This window comes from Leuresthes tenuis, unplaced genomic scaffold (assembly GCF_036924035.1).
Source record: "Leuresthes tenuis unplaced genomic scaffold, fLeuTen1.0.hap1 SCAF_4, whole genome shotgun sequence".
NCBI classification, from domain to species: Eukaryota; Metazoa; Chordata; class Actinopteri; order Atheriniformes; family Atherinopsidae; genus Leuresthes; species Leuresthes tenuis.
The window spans coordinates 28293647-28312211 of record NW_027325358.1 but is presented as its reverse complement, the minus strand read 5'-3'; the positions used below and the strand labels follow the sequence as shown (position 1 = coordinate 28312211).

The 18565-nt window shown below is 40.8% G+C and overlaps 1 non-coding gene across 1 annotated transcript; it reads right to left on the bottom strand.

Annotated features, from left to right (window-relative positions):
- Nucleotides 1-1145: 1145 nt before the first annotated feature.
- On the bottom strand, nucleotides 1146-1259 carry LOC140306267 (U5 spliceosomal RNA). The gene has a single exon (XR_011915591.1). It is a non-coding gene; the product is annotated as a U5 spliceosomal RNA (small nuclear RNA).
- Between the last annotated feature and the right edge of the window lie 17306 nt (nucleotides 1260-18565).

Below are 18565 nucleotides of genomic sequence, written 5' to 3'. Positions count from 1 at the left end.
TTTTTCTTTTTTTCTTCATCGTGTCAGTTGATGACTGTTTTGACTGTGGGAGTACAAATGGTCTTCTATACCTTCCATACCTTCCATACCCTCAAATGGAGTTCATCTTGTGCTAGTTGGAGGATGAATTTTTTGGATGGTAAACAGTAAACCCAATATTTCCCATTTCTTCCATGATTTTTTTCAGTCTTGACTTAATTATTCCATTGTGTCTCTCCACGAAACCTGCTGATTATGGATGATATGCACAGTGGTTTCTAACGTCTATTTTAAGTTCTTTGCCATCAGTTAGATGACATTGTTTACAAAGTGTGTCAAATTATCACTGAAGATCTTTTCAGGAATTTCAAATCTAGAAATGATTTATTTTACCCGTGCTTTTGCTACTGAGAGTGCATCTGCTTGTGCACATGGAAATATTTCAGTCCATTTGGTAAAAACCTCTGTTGTCACTGAGCAGAATCGTTTCCCTTAACATTAATTTAGTTCAATGAAATCTACACAATAATGAAATAATGGAATCCAAACAAATATGTTGAAAAAGATACACTGGCTTAGGGAATTATCTTCGTTTTGGTCTTAGATTGCCCTGTGGATTGTATTTTGCACATATTTGACCTGCTAGACAAAACTTTATTCATTTATTTATTCTAAAAAAAAAATTCAATAATTAGTAAAACCATATGCTGTAAAAACCTTGTTCATTATTGCTTCTATCCCTCCTGTTGAGACATGACATGGTCCGTGGCTCAATACTGCAGCATATTTAAACAAATTCTTTGACAGTATGGTTTGCATTCCGGTCATTCATACGAGTCTATTGTAGATGGCAATTGAATAACATCTAATAATGCTAAAATATTTGTAGTTTATACGTTAAGTGTGGATGTCAACATACCTGTTTTTCCAATGGTGCTCGCTGGAGTGTCACTTTACACCTCCGCCCACCCGCTGCACTGAGCACTCTTCAGCCCTTTTAAATGGTATAACTTTGCATTCCTGCACGCTCCAGCGAGCACCATTCAAGCAACAACTTTGCACTCCAGCTTCGAACATCAGCACAGTCGCAACAAGTAAGGCGACTCTACTCAGAGAAGTCACTCTGCACAGTAACAAGGTTTCTTTTGCACAGACAGAAAGGGCTTCACCCGCAAAGGTAAAGCCTGCCAAAAATAGAAACAACTCATTAGTGCTGCTCTCCACGGAAGTCTTTAGTAAAAGGCGAAAGACTTGTATGTTATGAAGAGAAACCAGAGTACGATTATCCGTCACTGCGGGAGCAGGGCATCAGGCTAGTTGGCATAGCCACCTTCCCCATGGTGAGCTTTACTTGGTTGAGACGCTTGCTCCCCCCCTTGCTTCTCGGCTGACCAAGTAGGAACAATCGGGCCCGGGCCCTATTCGATGGCTGCCTTGTCTTTTACTCTGTGCGAAAGACAAGGCAGCCACAAACACCACGGGAACACCGTATTGAGGCTTTGTTCTGACCGCTCATTCGGTGTCGCGTTTCTTTCAAGCAATTCTCCCGGTTAGCCCGCACTCGGCTCGCTCCCAGAGCCGTGTTAAAGTCTACTTCGCATTCACACTCTTTTCTCAGCAGACTCTTGGGATTTTAACTATAAAATGAATTCCTTCACTAAAACTATGTTAAAACTGCTTTGTCCTTCATATTTACCATGTCTAGAAAGATTTAAACAAAAAAAAAACAACGTTGTACTTTGCAGTAAAAGAAAGAGCAAATCTAAAGTTTCAGGAATCCGAGAATAAGCTTACTTTCATGAGTTCTTCACGATTTCGGATTTTGCTATAAAATTAATTCCTTCACTCAAACTAAATTAAAACTACTAAACCGCTAATCTGTTACATGTAAGGCAGATGTCAAATTCACCGAAATAGGATCTAAGGGTATTCGGCCAATCGAGCTGTAGCAGCTTCGGTAAAAGACTATAAGTTGAAGAGTTTGTGAATAAAGGTGTGCGCACACATAGTGAGCTGTAGGAAAATAGGCAGGGAGCAATGCCGGCTGGGGTATATGTTCTTGTAAGTTGTCTGACTGTTTGATTTGAATGTGTTGTGTAAGTGTCCTGTTGAATGTTACATGTTTGGGCTTTGACACGCTTCACTGTGGTCGTTAACTGTGTAGTGTGTCCTGAAATGTTATATGTTTGGGCTGTGTGACATGCTTAATGCTTGTCAGTAGCTACCCACTTATTCATATATAGCAACTGACAACAAAAATAGTCCGGACATACTTTGATAGTAGTTGTAGAAGTATCCTTATTGATAATAGATAAACTAATTCATAGTGATAGAACAGTAGATGAACAGGTGCCTGCACATGTCTCACGAAAATAAAATGGGTGTATGATTGCTGATGGCAGAGCAATACTGCCAAACTTATGAGTTCTTGTGGCAAACTTGATTCCGTGTCTTGACGTGTATACGCTGTTTCGCTGACTTGATTGTCACAAGAAACAAATTGTGTTTGATAAGATCATCACCATCACCATTTTATTACGGGAGGATCAGTATGTATGGATTCTGATGTGACTGATAAACCCATTCGTATCTTAAGCATAATCTAATACGTGAGACAACACCCTGGCACACAATAAAAAAAAAAAAAAGAGAGAGCGGTTTTGTGTCCCCACAGTCCATAATGTAGAAAAGAGAGAAAAAAGCCTTTCTGATTTGGTGTGTGTGCTCACAGTGCAGAGTGTAGAGAAAAGAGAGAAAAGAAAGCCGTTTTGGTGTCACGGGTGTTGTGACTTACACACACACACATTTCTGAATTGAGAAAGGAAATTATTTTAGAGGAAGCACTAGAGTTTAGGTCCCACATTTGTTGATAGGCATTCATTTATTTTTTCTTTTAATCAGTTTTAAAGTGAATACTAACTGAGAAATGAAAAAGGTGAAGAGTTTAGAAGCTTGGTTCAAGAGCTAAAACTTGGTTTATGATCAGCTGAGTCTCTAAACAGAACAGCAAAGGGCTTCATCGAACATTTAAAAAAGATTCAGATTGTTAGAATATCCAGAATTTATAGGAATGGTGGTGATTACTCTTATTTTCTAGAATGGAAATAACTGCACCATGTCTGTTTTATGAATTTAAGGGGCTAAAAAGTTTTGTTCTCGTTTTTCTATGATTAACCGAATGTATGTGAGAGTCCAAACAGACAGAAGGGTTACGGCACAGCGCTGGACCTTCCAAAAAAGATTAGACAGGCTGGACCCGTGCCATACTAGTTAAGACCTGCCTGTGGATAACAGGTTCTTTAAACTCTCACACACACAAACTCACACACACGTTCGCACACATACACCCATACACACACACATTCTTGAGCTTGCTGCAAGATTAAACCTTTGCATTAACTGACTCCAGCAACTCTGAGTCTCATTGAGAGAATTTTCTCAACAATTGGGTCCTCAAACCAGAGCTCGACGTTTTTTCCGCCGTCCAGGGTCGGAGCTGAAACCGTGCATGGGGGAGTCCAGTACTCCTAATGAAAGACCCCCTGCTGAATTGCGGTAATTAGGGGCCAGTGTCCACTGAAAGGGGGGAAAAGTGACGAGATCGTACTTTTGAATCAATGGCCAGAAGCCATTGGCAGTGCAGGCATCAACAATTATGGTGTTATTTCACCCATTAACACTTAAGGTACCTCATGCAGTGGCTGTGATATTGTTACTTAACAAAATATCTTTACCAGACATCTCTCCTACATAACTGTTCTTCTTTCACAGCCACATCTTGTTGTCGAGAGATGTGCTACACTTAATCCATCCACACTGCTACCTACCCCACAGATGGAAAGCCTCGTGATTGCATGTCAGAAATAACCATCAGTGTTTTACCCAGGCCAGACTTAACTGATAAACGTTATGAAAATGCAGAAATAACTATATTTATTCGACAGGTCAAGCAAAAAACCCTGAGGGCACAAATGCTACAGGATTTGCAGTAGTAACAGAAACTGAAGTTTTCTGAAAACAACCACTACCAAAAAATTACTCTGTTCAAGCAGTCGGATTGGTAGCTTTAACTGAAGCTTGTAAATTAAATGACAAAAAGGTTGTTAACGTTTACACTGACAGTCAGTATGCCTTCTCAACTGTACATATGTTAACACAGCATTGGAAAAACAGGTATGTTGACATCCACAGCTAAACGTATACACTACAAATATTTTAGCATTATTAGATGTTATTCAATTGCCATCTACAATAGACTCGTATGAATGACCGGAAGGAAAACCATACTGCCAAAGAATTTGTTTAAATATGCTGCAGTATTGAGCCAGGGACCATGTCATGTCTCAACAGGAGGGATGGAAGCAATAATGAACAAGGTTTTTACAGCATATGGTTTTACTAATTATTGAAAAATTTTTTTTAGAATAGATAAATGAATAAAGTTTTGTCTAGCAGGTCAAATATGTGCAAAATACAATCCACAGGGCAATCTAAGACCAAAACGAAGATAATTCCCTAAGCCAGTATATCTTTTTCAACATATTTGTTTAGATTTCATTATTTCATTATTGTGTAGATTTCATTGAACTAAATTAATGTTAAGGGAAACGATTCTGCTCAGTGACAATAGAGGTTTTTACCAAATGGACTGAAATATTTCCATGTGCACAAGCAGATGCACTCTCAGTAGTAAAAGCACGGGTAAAATAAATCATTTCTAGATTTGAAATTCCTGAAAAGATCTTCAGTGATAATTTGACATACTTTGTAAATAATGTCATCTAACTGATGGCAAAGAACTTAAAATAGACCTTAGAAACCACTGTGCATATCATCCACAATCAGCAGGTTTCGTGGAGAGACACAATGGAATAATTAAGTCAAGACTGAAAAAAATCATAGAAGAAATGGGAAATATTGGGTTTACTGTTTACCATCCTAAAAATTCATCCTCTAACTAGCACAAGATGAACTCCATTTGAGAAAAGGTATGGAAGACCATTTGTACTCCCACAGTCAAAACACAGTCATCAACTGACATGATGATGAAAAAAAGAAAAAGAGAAGAAACCTTAGCAGAATACAAATATTAACAAGTAGAGAGATCTCTTCTGTTTAGTCTGTTCCAGGTGAACCGGTGAAGGAATCTCTGAAGACAGTAAAACCACCCGGGGACTGGATCATCATCAAAGTGATAAAGAAAAAGAACTGGTCCAGCCCAATGGGGGGAAGGTCCATTTCAGGTACTACTTACATCACCCACAGCAGCTGAAGGACTTCTTGGATTCACTTATCACATTGTACCACGACCTTCAGAAGTAGGGAAAGATTAGTTACCCACCACTGTTTTCTGAGGCAAAAGTCTGACTACAAAGTGGAATTCTCTCAACAGGAGGGAGTTCATCTCAACCTCAGTGAAGAAAACAACGGCTAACATGACAACATAGGGTGTGACTAAAATAAGACAGGGAAAATGGATGGACAAAGGCCGTGGCATCCATTCAGATTACCAGGATTTTGTGGGTTAAGAGGAACCAGCTGTGTATTATTAATCATTACTCTTATTATAGTATTCCCAATTTTATGGTATGCAGCATGGATTAGCAGAAATAAAGATGATGCAGGACAGAGTACCACCACTGTCCCCTTGACATTGAAAGTGCCACACTAGTAATAATATTTATTTAAACTTGGAGATAAATGGAGAAAATAATCTCATATACAATAGCTGAGACAGGAAAAACAAAAAACTTTTGAAGACACGATTAAAACAACATTTAGAACATACAATAAGCTTAAAAGGAGTGACAAAGCTGCGACTGCGAAGGCATAGAAGTCTAATTAAAAACAGGAGCAGTAGGACAGACTTTTGTGAAATCTGAGTAAGCTCTGGGAATCTAATTTAGATAATGATCAGACTTGACCTTTCTTATTTCTGCTGTACTTTTATTTCTAAGCTTCCTAAAAGCAAGGCAATGACCCGGGTCCCTCATATGCCCAGCTAGCATCCAAGGTTTATTTATTTTTTAAGTAAAGAAGACAGGTCTGCCGAAATCCAGGGACTAGACCTGTTCTAAGTTCTATACTTTTTAAAAGGGGCGTGTTTATCAACTATTGAATTAGAAGATTTACAAAAATGGTCAAGTGCTAGATCTTCATCTGGGATTTTAACAGTGTCATGAGTATAACTATTCAACAGATCAGTTAAAAAAAAAGCCTGCTCATGGAGATGTTTCAGGATCTGGATATCAAGCGTGGACCTAATGTTTTCATTTTTGCAATTCTGATACAGGCTATTGAGCAGTGATAACTAACACCAAGTTCAGATACTGCGGATTTTCTACCTTTGATTTGTTAAGATTGAGCCAATCAGGGACAACCTTGAAAGATCTCTTAAGTTTGGTTTTGTGGGATCAGTAATTACCTGAGAAAGGTTGATATTAGTACACACCTTTTTTAAATGATCAGAGGCACAGTTCAACTTGTTTAAATTAAAATTGCCACACAGAGATTGGGTTTAGGCCACATGCACACAGAATGACATCAACAAATATAAGAAATATTAAACATTTACACATAGATTTTTGAATACATGTAGAGGAATGATACTTTGAAATGTTCTCATTGCGGAGTTATGATCAGTTGAGTAATGAAGGTTGAACTATTCTGGGAAAGAGGTTCTATTCCCAGCATCATGATGGACACTCCTGATATAGGTTTCGCTGACGCATTGGAATTGTTTTACTATTTTCATATGCATGTGAAATGAAGAATTGCTTGCTGCAAATAAATGCAAAGAAGAACAGCTTACACATAGATGCTCACATATAGGCTGCTGAATGCAATGAAGACCTGCTTATCCAGTAAAGTTCAATGTCAATGTGTAATATTCAATTAGGATTTGCAAAACAGTGAAGTTAAACAATGAATGGGTCCATGCTCGGTATGAGAAGACTACAGGAACATTTACCTGGGTGTACGTTCAAACAGAGATGAGAAAATTGCGATAAATAATTGTTTGTTTGTTTGTTATTATGTATATGAATGTTATGTGTATAAACTGTGTTGAGTTGTAGTTATTCAGTAGTGTCTCAGTGAAACAACCGACGGGGGAAGCCTTGCGGTGACAACAAAAACAGTGTTTTACTGATCAGTCAAGTTGCTCCAGTGTACTCCATACAAACTGTTTGGCTACTGAAGGGATAGAAAATGGGGAATACTTGTTTTAAAGCAAACAAGGAATTAGATGGGAAAAATACATGTTTTAACGGGACCCAGACAATATTAAATACTCAGACAGATGGGAAAAGAAGTGTAGTTTTGTAGGAAATCACAAAATTATTACATAAAATGAGTGAAATCAATTGAAGAATGCCTTTCTGAAGAGCTGTTTACCACAGATGAGCAGCTTTGCGACCAAGCACATTGTAGATCGCTTTACTGCCAAAATGATCTAATTTAATGGATTGGTTTAGACATGCATAACAGCATTTTAAGAACAAAGAGAGAAACAAAAAGGGACAACGCTTCATGGTGGAAGGTGATGTATAAATAACTGTGTATATGATGAAGGAGAGACCATTTGAGCAGCACAGCCATTTCGCAGCACAGGGACAGCAGTCCAAGTTAAAGGATCTCCCACGTGGTATCACCTGTCACACTGTGTCAAGGCATCAAAAGAAGAAAAAATCACCAAACTCAAGGACAAAGAGACGAAGACTCCGGTGAACGAAGAGAGAGGACTGACAAACCAGAAATACAAAAGGATGCTCGATATCACGATCCAGAAGAAGAGGCTAACAATGCCACGAACACTTACGATGCTGGGAATGATGCCAGCAATGAACAGAGAAGAAGATTCAGTGTCATCAATCTGCAACACGTGCCTCTAATGAGGGGGTGAATATAGAATCCTCAACGATTACAACGTCTCTGGGAACTGTGACAACAACAAGGTGACAACAACCATTTTGATATATATTGTAACCTATTGGCTAAGGAATAGTGCTGAAAATGAGGTAAATCTAATCCACCACTGTCCTTGGTCTTCCGTAGGGTTTTTAAACTAATATGTGGTGGTTTGTTTTTCCACAGAAATTTGGAGATGCATGAATCTAGTGACTTAAACCAAGTAGCAGATGGTTTTATGGGGATCATTGAGAACAAATAGTTAACTTTTGGTAGTATCATCATTTTAATGGTTGTAACTCTCCCCATAAGTGATATAGGTAAGGACTTCCAACGAGAGAGATCGAGAGATGAGATAATTGCACATAATTTAGCTTTGTTAGCTCTGAGAGCCTGGAGGAAATGTTTATGCCTAAATATCTAATATTTCCTGACTGTAAAGTGATCGCAGGTATATTCTGGACCCTACAGTTAATGGGCAGAACTGTGGTCTTAGACCAGTTGATAGAGTAGTCAGAAAGTGCTGAGAATTTATTTATGAGTGTGATCGTGTGAGTGAGAGACGTCTGTGAGTTCTGAAGGAAAAGTAATACATCATCAGCATAAAGACTTATTTTATGCTCAATATTTTGGGGTTGGATGCCTTTAATATTTCTATCTTGTCTGATAGCAGCTGCTAAAGGTTTGATGAAAATAGCAAAAAGTGAGGGAGAAAGTGGGCAACCCTGTCTTGTACCTCTCTGCAGACTGAAGCTTGGAGAAGTTTGATCATTTGTCCTGACACTTGCATTTGGGGAGCTATATAATATCCTTATCCAGTTGATGAAGTGTGACCCAAACCCGAATTTGTTTAATGCTGCGAATAAAAATTTCCAGTTCACTCCATCAAATGCTTTTTCTGCATCTAGAGAGTCGATTGTGGTTTCCAAGTTGTTGATGGTAGAATAGTCTATGAGATTAAGGATCCGGTTTGTGAACGAACTGTTGTGCCTACTGCTCTTCAGCCTGTCAAATGAAACGTAGAATTTGAAACGTGACAAATGAACAAAGACCCAAGGAGTTGAGTCGTAAACGAATCAATACTATTTCCTGTGCGAGGACCCATCAGCCGAGGAGTTGAGTCATGAACGAATCAATACTGTTTCCTGTGCGAGGACCCGTCACCCGAGGAGTTGAGTCGTGAACGAATCAATACTGTTTCCTGTCCTGCTGACTGAGCTTATGAAGCTGCCGCCTGCCATGTGGTGAGGAAGGGTACTGCATAAAAATGAACGAATCACTCACTGAGACAACTCATTACTCCCGAGTCATATAAAAAATTAGTTCATATCGAATGAATCGCTCACGGACACATCACTATCTATTTGACGAGTTATGCATGAATTCGGATTTTGCAATAAAATTAATTCCTTCTCTCAAACCAAGTTCAAACTGCTTTGTCCTTCATATTTATCTACTTCTAATCTAGTTTCAACAATAAACAACACTGTATTTTGTAGTATGAAAAAGAACCAGACCTAATTTTCAGCAATAAGCTTCTCTTGAGGAGATATGAAGGAATACAGATTTTGCTATAAAATTAAATCTTTCTATCAAACTGCCTTAAAACGGTTTGTCCTTATTTCTTCACTTCTGATGAAGTTTCAACAATAAACAACAAACTTTGTATTATGAGAAAGAACCAGACTCATTCTTCAGGAATCCGAAAATAAGCTCTATTTTACGAGTTATGCACGAATTCGGATTCTCCTATAAAACGAATTCCTTCTCTCAAACCAAGTTCAAACTGCTTTGTCCTTCATATTTATCTACTTCTAATCTAGTTTCAACAATAAACAACGTTGTACTTTGTAGAATGAGAAAGAACTTCTTCAGCAATAAGCATCTCTCGACATATGACGAAATACAGATTTTGCTATAAAATTAACTCCTTCTATCAGCCTGACTTAAAACTGTTTGTCCTCCTTATTTATCCACTTCAAATCAAGTTTCAACAATTAAAAAAATTTTGTGAGCGGAAGTGTTCGGCTGCAAGAAGGTGTGAATGTCCGACTATATTTGGTGAAAAGCAGGTTAATAAAGGTCTGAATGCCCAACCTTACATTATCAAAAGCGAGATCAGAGGTGTTTGGCTGCAAGAAGGCCATAGTTTGCCAAAAGCGGGTAAGGTGCGAATGACCGACTAAATATCAACAAAACTGGGGGCGGAGGTCCTCGGATGCAAGTGGGTGTGAATATCCCACCATACAAGTATGGTGGAGAGGAAGCTGTGAATGGCCGACCATAGTAAAAAGCGGGTGAGAAAAGGTGCGAATGTCAAACCATACATGATCAAAACAGGGAGCAGAGGTGTTTGGCTGCGACAAGGTGTGAATGTCCACCCATAATTAATGAAAAGCGGGCAACAAGTAGGTTCGAATAACCAACCATACATCATCAAAAGCAGGAGTGGATGTGTTCGGCTACAAGAAGGTTTGAATGTCCGAGCATAGTTTGTAAAAAGCGGGTAAGAAAAGGTTTGAATGTCCGAACATACAAGATCAAAAGAGGGAGCGGAGGTTTTCCGCTCTAAGAAGGTGTGAATGTCCGACCATAGTTGGTAAAAAGCAGGGAAGAAAAGGTTAAAATACCCGACTGTACACAATCAATAGCGGGAGCGGAGTTGTTCGACTGCAAGTAGGTGTGAATGTCAGATCATAATTGTAAAAGCGTAAAATGTAAAAAGCGGGTAAGAAAAGGTAAGAATGCCGAACCATAAATTATCAAAAGCGGCAGCAGAGATGTTCGGCTGGTATTTATCAATGTCTAGATAGATTTCAACAAAAAACAACCTTTTATTTTGCAGTAAAAGATAGAGCAACACTAAAGGTTCAGAAATCCGAGAAAAAGCTTTTCGTGAGTCCAGCATGATTTGGGATTTTGCTTATAAAATGCATTGCTTCATTCAAACTATGTTAAATCTGTTTAGTCCTTCATATTTACCATGTCTAGAAAGATTTAAACAAAAAAAAACAACGTTGTACTTTGCAATAAAAGAAAGAGCAAATCTAAAGTTTCAGGAATCCGAGTATAAGCTTCTTTTCATACGTTCTGCACGATTTCGGATTTTATGTATAAAATGAATTCCTTCACTCAAACTATATTAAAACTGCGTTGTCCTTCATATTTACCATGTTTATAAAGATTTAAACAAAAAAAACAACATTGGACTTTGCAGTAAAAGAAATAGCAACACTGAAGGATCAGGAATCCGAGAATAAGCTTCTTTTCATACGTTCAGCATGATTTTGGATTTTATGTATAAAATGAATTCCTTCACTCAAACTATGTTAAAACGGCTTTTACCTTCATATTTATCAATGTCTAGATCGACTTCAACAAAGAACAACATTGTATTTTGCAGTAGAAGAAAGAGCAACACTGAAGGATCAGGAATCCGAGAATAAGCTTATTTTCATACGTTCTGCATGATTTGGGATTTTATGTATAAAATTAATTCCTTCATTCAAACCAAGTGAATACTGCTTTGTCCTTCATATTTATCAATGTCTAGATCGACTTCAACAAAGAACAACATTGTATTTTGCAGTAGAAGAAAGAGCAACACTGAAGGATCAGGAATCCGAGAATAAGCTTATTTTCATACGTTCTGCATGATTTGGGATTTTGCTATAAAATGAATTCCTTCACTCAAACTATGTTAAAACTGTTTTCTCCTTCATATTTATCAATGTTTAGAAAGATTTAAACAAAAAAACAACATTGGACTTTGCAGTAAAAGAAAGAGCAACACTGAAGGATCAGGAATCCAAGAATAAGCTTCTTTTCATACGTTCTGCATGATTTGTGATTTTATTTATAAAATGAATTCCTTCATTCAAACCAAGTGAAAACTGCTTTGTCCTTCATATTTATCAATGTCTAGATCGACTTCAACAAAGAACAACGTTGTATTTTGCAGTAGAAGAAAGAGCAACACTGAAGGATCAGGAATCCGAGAATAAGCTTATTTACATAAGTTCTGCATGATTTGGGATTTTGCTATAAAATGAATTCCTTCACTCAAACTATGTTAAAACTGTTTTCTCCTTCATATTTATCAATGTTTAGAAAGATTTAAACAAAAAAACAACATTGGACTTTGCAGTAAAAGAAAGAGCAAATCTAAAGTTTCAGGAATCCGAGAATAAGCTTACTTTCATGAGTTCTGCACGATTTCGGATTTTACTATAAAATTAATTCCTTCACTCAAACTATGTTAAAACTGCTTTTAACTTTATATTTATCAATGTCTAGATCGACTTCAACAAAGAACAACATTGGATTTTGCAGTAGAAGAAAGAGCAACACTTAAGGATCAGGAATCTGACCTTGCTTCACTTGGTTTGAGTGACGGAATTAATTTTATACATAAAATCCCAAATCATGCAGAACGTATGAAAAGAAGCTTATTCTCGGATTCCTGACACCCACTTGCATTCGAAGAAGGTTGGGCATTCAGACCTTGCTTCACCTGCTTTTCACCAAATATAGTCGGACATTCACACCTTCTTGCAGCCGAACACTCCACCTTTTAGTTTTCTATCACACCTTTTTTTTTACCGCATTTTATAGATTATGGTTGGGAATTCTCAACCACTCTCATTCGAAGACCTCTCCTCCCGCTTTTGTTAATATATTTGAACTTTAGTCGGACATTCACACCTTCTTGCAGCTGAACCACCTCCGCTCCCGGATTTGATGATGTATGGACCGGCATTCTTACCTTTTCTAACACATTTTTCAGCAATTATGGTAGGAGATTCAGACCTACTCACAGCCGAACAACTCCGCTCCCGGATTTGATGGTGTATAGTCGGGCATTCTCACCCTTTCTCATCAGCTTTTTGAAAATTATGATCTGACATTCACACCTACTTGCAGTCGAACAGCTCTGCTCCCGCTTTTGATTATGTTTGGTTGGATATTCGAACCTTTTCTTAACTGCTTTTTACAAACTTTGGTTGGGCGTTCACACGTTCTTGTAGCCGAACACATCCACTCCTGCTTTTGATAATGTTTGGTTCGGCATTCGCACCATTTTTTACAAACCACTTTCAGGAATCATGGTTGGACATTCACACCTTCTTGCAGCTGAACACCTCCTCTCCCACTTATGATCATGTGCGGTTTGATTTTCGAAAACTTTCTTTCATGTTTTCTAGCAATTATTGATGGATATACAGACCTTCTTGCAGCTGAACACCTACGCTACCGCTTTTGATTATACATTGTCGGGCATTCGCACCTTTTCTTACCCGCTTTTTACAAACTTTAGTCGAACATTCACACCTACTTGCAGTTGAATACCACCTCTCCCGCTTTTGATGATGTATGGTCCGACATTCTTAACTTTTCTAACACATTTTTCAGCAATTATGGTCGGAGATTCACACCTACTCATAGCCGAACACCTCCGTTCTCGCATTTGATTTTGTATAGTTGGGCATTCTCACCCTTTCTCATCAGCTTTTTGCAAATTATGATCTGATATTCACCCCTGCTTTTGATGATGTATGGTTAGGCATTCGCACCTTTTTTTAGCCATTTTTCAGGAATTTTGGGTGGACATTCACACCTTCTTGCAGCTGAACACCTCCTCTCCCGCTTATGATTATGTGCGGTTTGATATTGGAAAATTTTCTTTCATGTTTTCTAGCAATTATTGATGGACATTCAGACCTTCTTGCAGCTGAACACCTACGCTACCGCTTTTGATCATACATTGTCGGGTATTTTAACCTTTTTTTACCCGCTTTTTACCAACTATGGTCGGACATTCACACCTTCTTGTAGCCGAACACTTCCGCTCCACCTTTTAGTATTCTATCACACCTTTTTTTTCACCGCATTTTATAGATTATGGTTGGAAATTCTCAACCACTCTCATCCGAAGACCTCTCCTCCCGCTTTTGTTAATATATTTGAACTTTAGTCGGACATTCACACCTTCTTGCAGCTGAACACCTCCTCTCCCGCTTATGATCATGTGCGGTTTGATATTCGAAAATTTTCTTTCATGTTTTCTAGCAATTATTGATGGACATTCAGACCTTCTTGCAGCTGAACCACCTCCATGATGTATGGTCCGGCATTCTTACCTTAAGACAGGGTGCGAATGCCCGAATATATACCATCAAAAGCGGAAGCGGAGGTGTTCGACTGCAAGTAGGTGTGAATGTCAGATCATAATTTGCAAAAAGCTGATGAGAAAGGGTGAGAATGCCCGACTATACACCATCAAATGCGGGAGCGGAGTTGTTCGACTGTGAGTAGGTGTGAATTTTCAGACCATAATTGCTGGAAAATGTGTTAGAAAAGGTAAGAATGCCGGTCCATACATCATCAAAAGCGGGAGAGGTGGTGTTCGGCTGCAAATAGGTGTGAATGTCCAGCCATAATTACTCACAAACGGGTAAGAAAAGGTAGTATTGCCAGACCATACATGATCAAAACAGGGAGCGGAGGTGGTTCAGCTGCAAGAAGGTGTGAATGTCCAAACATAATTCCTGAAAAATGGGTAAGAAAAGGTGCGAATACCCAACCGTACATCATCAAAAGCAGGTGGGAATCAAATCATAATTTGCAAAAAGCTGATGAGAAAGGGTGAGAATGCCCGACTATACACCATCAAATGCGGGAGCGGAGTTGTTCGGCTGTGAGTAGGTGCGAATGCCCGACAATGTATGATCAAAAGCGGTAGCGCAGGTGTTCAGCTGCAAGAAGGTCTGAATGTCCATCAATAATTGCTAGAAAACTTGAAAGAAAATGTTATAAAATCAAACCGCACATGATCATAAGTAGAAGAGGAGGTGTTCAGCTGCAAGAAGGTGTGAATGTCCACAAATAATTCCTGGAAAATGGGTAAAAAAAGGTGCGAATGCCCAACCATACATCATCAAAAGTAGGACTGGATGTGTTCGGCTACAAGAAGGTGTGAATGTCCGAGCATAGTTTGTAAAAAGTGGGTAAGAAAAAGTTTGAATGCCCGAACATACACCATCAAAACAGGGAGCGGAGGTTTTCGGCTGCAAGAAGGTCTGAATGTCCAAACATAATTTGTAAAAACCAGGGAAGAAAAGGCTCGAAAGCTCGACTATACACCATCAAAAGCGGGAGCGGAGGTGTTCAGCTGCAAGAAGGTCTGAATGTCCATCAATAATTGCTAGAAAACATGAAAGAACATTTTCGAAAATCAAACCGCACATGATCATAAGTGGGAGAGGAGGTGTTCAGCTGCAAGAAGGTGTGAATGTCCAAACATAATTTGTAAAAACCGGGGAAGAAAAGGCTCGAAAGCTCAACTATACACCATCATCAGTGAGAGAAGAAGTGTTCAGCTGCAAGAAGGTGTGAATGTCCACCCATAATTCCTGAAAAATGGGTAAAAAAAGGTGCGAATGCCCAACCATACATCATCAAAAGCAGGACTGGATGTGTTCGGCTACAAGAAGGTGTGAACGTCCAACCAAAGTTTGTAAAAAGCAGTTAAGAAAAGGTTTGAATATCCAAACAAACATAATCAAAAGCGGGAGCAGAGCTGTTCGACTGCAAGTAGGTACGAATGTCAGATCATAATTTGCAAAAAGCTGATGAGAAAGGGTGAGAATGCCCGACTATACACAATCAACTGCAGGAGCGAAGTTGTTCGGCTGTGAGTAGGTGTGCAACCATAATTGCTGAAAAATGTGTTAGAAAAGGTAAGAATGCCGGTCCATACATCATCAAAAGCGAGAGAGGTGGTGTTCGGCTGCAAGTAGGTGTGAATGTCCAGCCATAATTACTCACAAACGGGTAAGAAAAGGTAGTATTGCCAGACCATACATGATCAAAACAGCGAGCGGAGGTGGTTCAGCTGCAAGAAGGTGTGAATGTCCGACTAAAGTTCAAATATATTAACAATCCTTCAGTGTTGCTCTTTCTTCTACTGAAAAATACAATGTTGTTCTTTGTTGAAGTCGATCTAGACATTGATAAATATGAAGTTAAAAGCAGTTTTAACATAGTATGAGTGAAGGAATTCATTTTATAGTAAAATCCCAAATCATGCAGAACGTATGAAAAGAAGCTTATTCTCGGATTCCTGATCCTTCAGTGTTGCTCTGTCTTCTACTGCAAAATACAATGTTGGTCTATGTTGAAGTCGATCTAGACATTGATAAATATGAAGGACAAAGCAGTATTCACTTGGTTTGAGTGAAGGAATTCATTTTATACATAAAATCCGAAATCGTGCAGAACTCATGAAAGCAAGCTTATACTCGGATTCCTGAAACTTTAGATTTGCTCTTTCTTTTACTGCAAAGTACTACGTTGTTTTTTTGTTTAAATCTTTCTAGACATGGTAAATATGAAGGACAAAACAGTTTTAATATAGTTTGAGTGAAGGAATCTATTTTATAAGCAAAATCCCAAATCATGAAGAACTCACAAAAAGCTTTTTCTCGGATTTCTGAACCTTTAGTGTTGCTCTTTCTTCTTTTACTGCAAAATACAACGTTGTTTTTTGTTGAAATCTATCTAGACATTGATAAATACCAGCCGAACATCTCTGCTGCCACTTTTGATAATTTATCTACCCCCTGAGCTGTCACCTTATCGTGGTGGGGGAGTTTGCGTGCTCCAATGAGTCTGGGAGCTATGTTGCCCGGGGCTTCAAGCCCCTGGTAGGGTCACCCAAGGCAAACAGATCCTAGATGAGGGACCAGACAAAGAACAGCTCAAAAAGACTCCTTATGATGAACAAAAAATTTGGACCTCGTGATCCCTTGCCCGGATATGGGACACCGGGGCCTCCCCCCGGGGATGGGGCCCGGCGGCGGGCGCCTGGTGGCCGGGCCTGTGCCCATGGGGCTCGGTCGGGCATAGCCCGAAATGATGACGTGGGTCCCCGTTCCGACGGGCTCACCACCCGTGGGAGGGTCCAAGGGGGTCGGGTGCTATGTGAGCTGGGTAGCAGCCGAAGGTAGAAGCCTTGGCGGTCTGATCCTCGGCTACTGAAGCTAGCTCTTGGGACGTGGAATGTCACCTCTCTGTTGGGGAAGGAGCCGGAGATGGTGCGAGAGGCTGAGCGGTTCCGGCTAGATATAGTCGGACTCACCTCGACGCACGGCTTGGGCTCTGGAACCAGTCCTCTTTAGAGGGGTTGGACTCTCTTCCACTCTGGAGTTGCCCGTGGTGAGAGGCGCAGAGCAGGTGTGGGCATACTTATTGCCCCCCGGCTGTGTGCCAGTACATTTGGGTTTACCCCAGTGAACGAGAGGGTAGCCTCCCTCCGCCTTCGGATGGGGGGACGAGTCCTGACTGTTGTTTGTGCCTATGCGCCAAACAGCAGTTCAGAGTACCCACTCTTTTTGGAGTCTCTGGGGGAGGCACTGGAGAATGCTCCTACCGGAGACTCCCTCGTTCTGCTGGGGGACTTCAATGCTCACGTGGGCAATGACAGTGAGACCTGGAGGGGTGTGATTGGGAGGAATGGCCCCCCCGATCTGAATCAGAGTGGTGTTATGTTGTTGGACTTCTGTGCCAGTCATGGACTGTCCATAACGAACACCATGTTCAGGCATAAGTGTGTCCATATGTGCACTTGGCACCAGGACACCCTTGGCCGCAGTTGGATGATCGACTTTGTGGTTGTATCATCGTACTTGCGGCCGTATATCCTGGACACTCGGGTGAAGAGAGGGGCGGAGCTGTCAACTGATCACCACCTGGTGGTGAGTTGGCTCCGCTGGTGGGGGAGGATGCCGATCAGACATGGCAGGCCCAAACTTATTGTGAGGGTCTGCTGGGAGCATTTGTCAGAATCCCCCGTCAGAAGGAGCTTTAACTCCCACCTCCGGCAGAGCTTCAACCATATCCCGGGGGAGGTGGGGGACATTGAGTCCGAATGGGCCATGTTCCGTGACTCCATTGCCGAGGCAGCTGATCGGAGTTGTGGCCGTAAGGTGGTCGGTGCCTGTCGTGGCGGCAACCCTCGAACCTGCTGGTGGACACCAGTGGTGAGGGAAGCCGTCAAGCTGAAGAAGGAGTCCTATCGGGCCTTTTTGGCCAGTGGGACCCTGGAAGCAGCTGATAGGTACCGACAGGCCAGACGGGCCGCGGCTTCGGCGGTTGCTGAGGCAAAAACTCGGGCCTGGGAGGCGTTCGGTGAGAACATGAAGAACGATTTCCGGACGGCCTCGAAGAGATTCTGGTCCACCATCCGGCGTCTCAGGGGGGGTAAGCGGCTCACAGTCAACACTGTTTACAGTGGGGACGGGCTTTGCTGACCTCAACTAGGGATGTTGTGAGTCGGTGGGGGGAGTACTTTGAGGACCTCCTCAATCCTACCAACACGTATTCGGAAGAGGCAGAGTCGGAGAGCTCGGAGACGGGGCCTCCCATTTCTGGGGCTGAGGTTGCCAAGGTGGTCAAAAAGCTCCTCGTGGCAAGGCCCCGGGGATGGCTGAGGTCCGTCCTGAGTTTCTCAAGGCTCTGGATGTTGTAGGGCTGTCTTGGCTGACACGCCTCTGCAGCATCGCGTGGACATCGGGGACAGAGCCTCTGGACTGGCAGATTGGGGCGGTGGTCCCCCTCTTTAAAAAGGGGGACCGGAGGGTGTGTTCCAACTATAGGGGTATCACACTCCTCAGCCTCC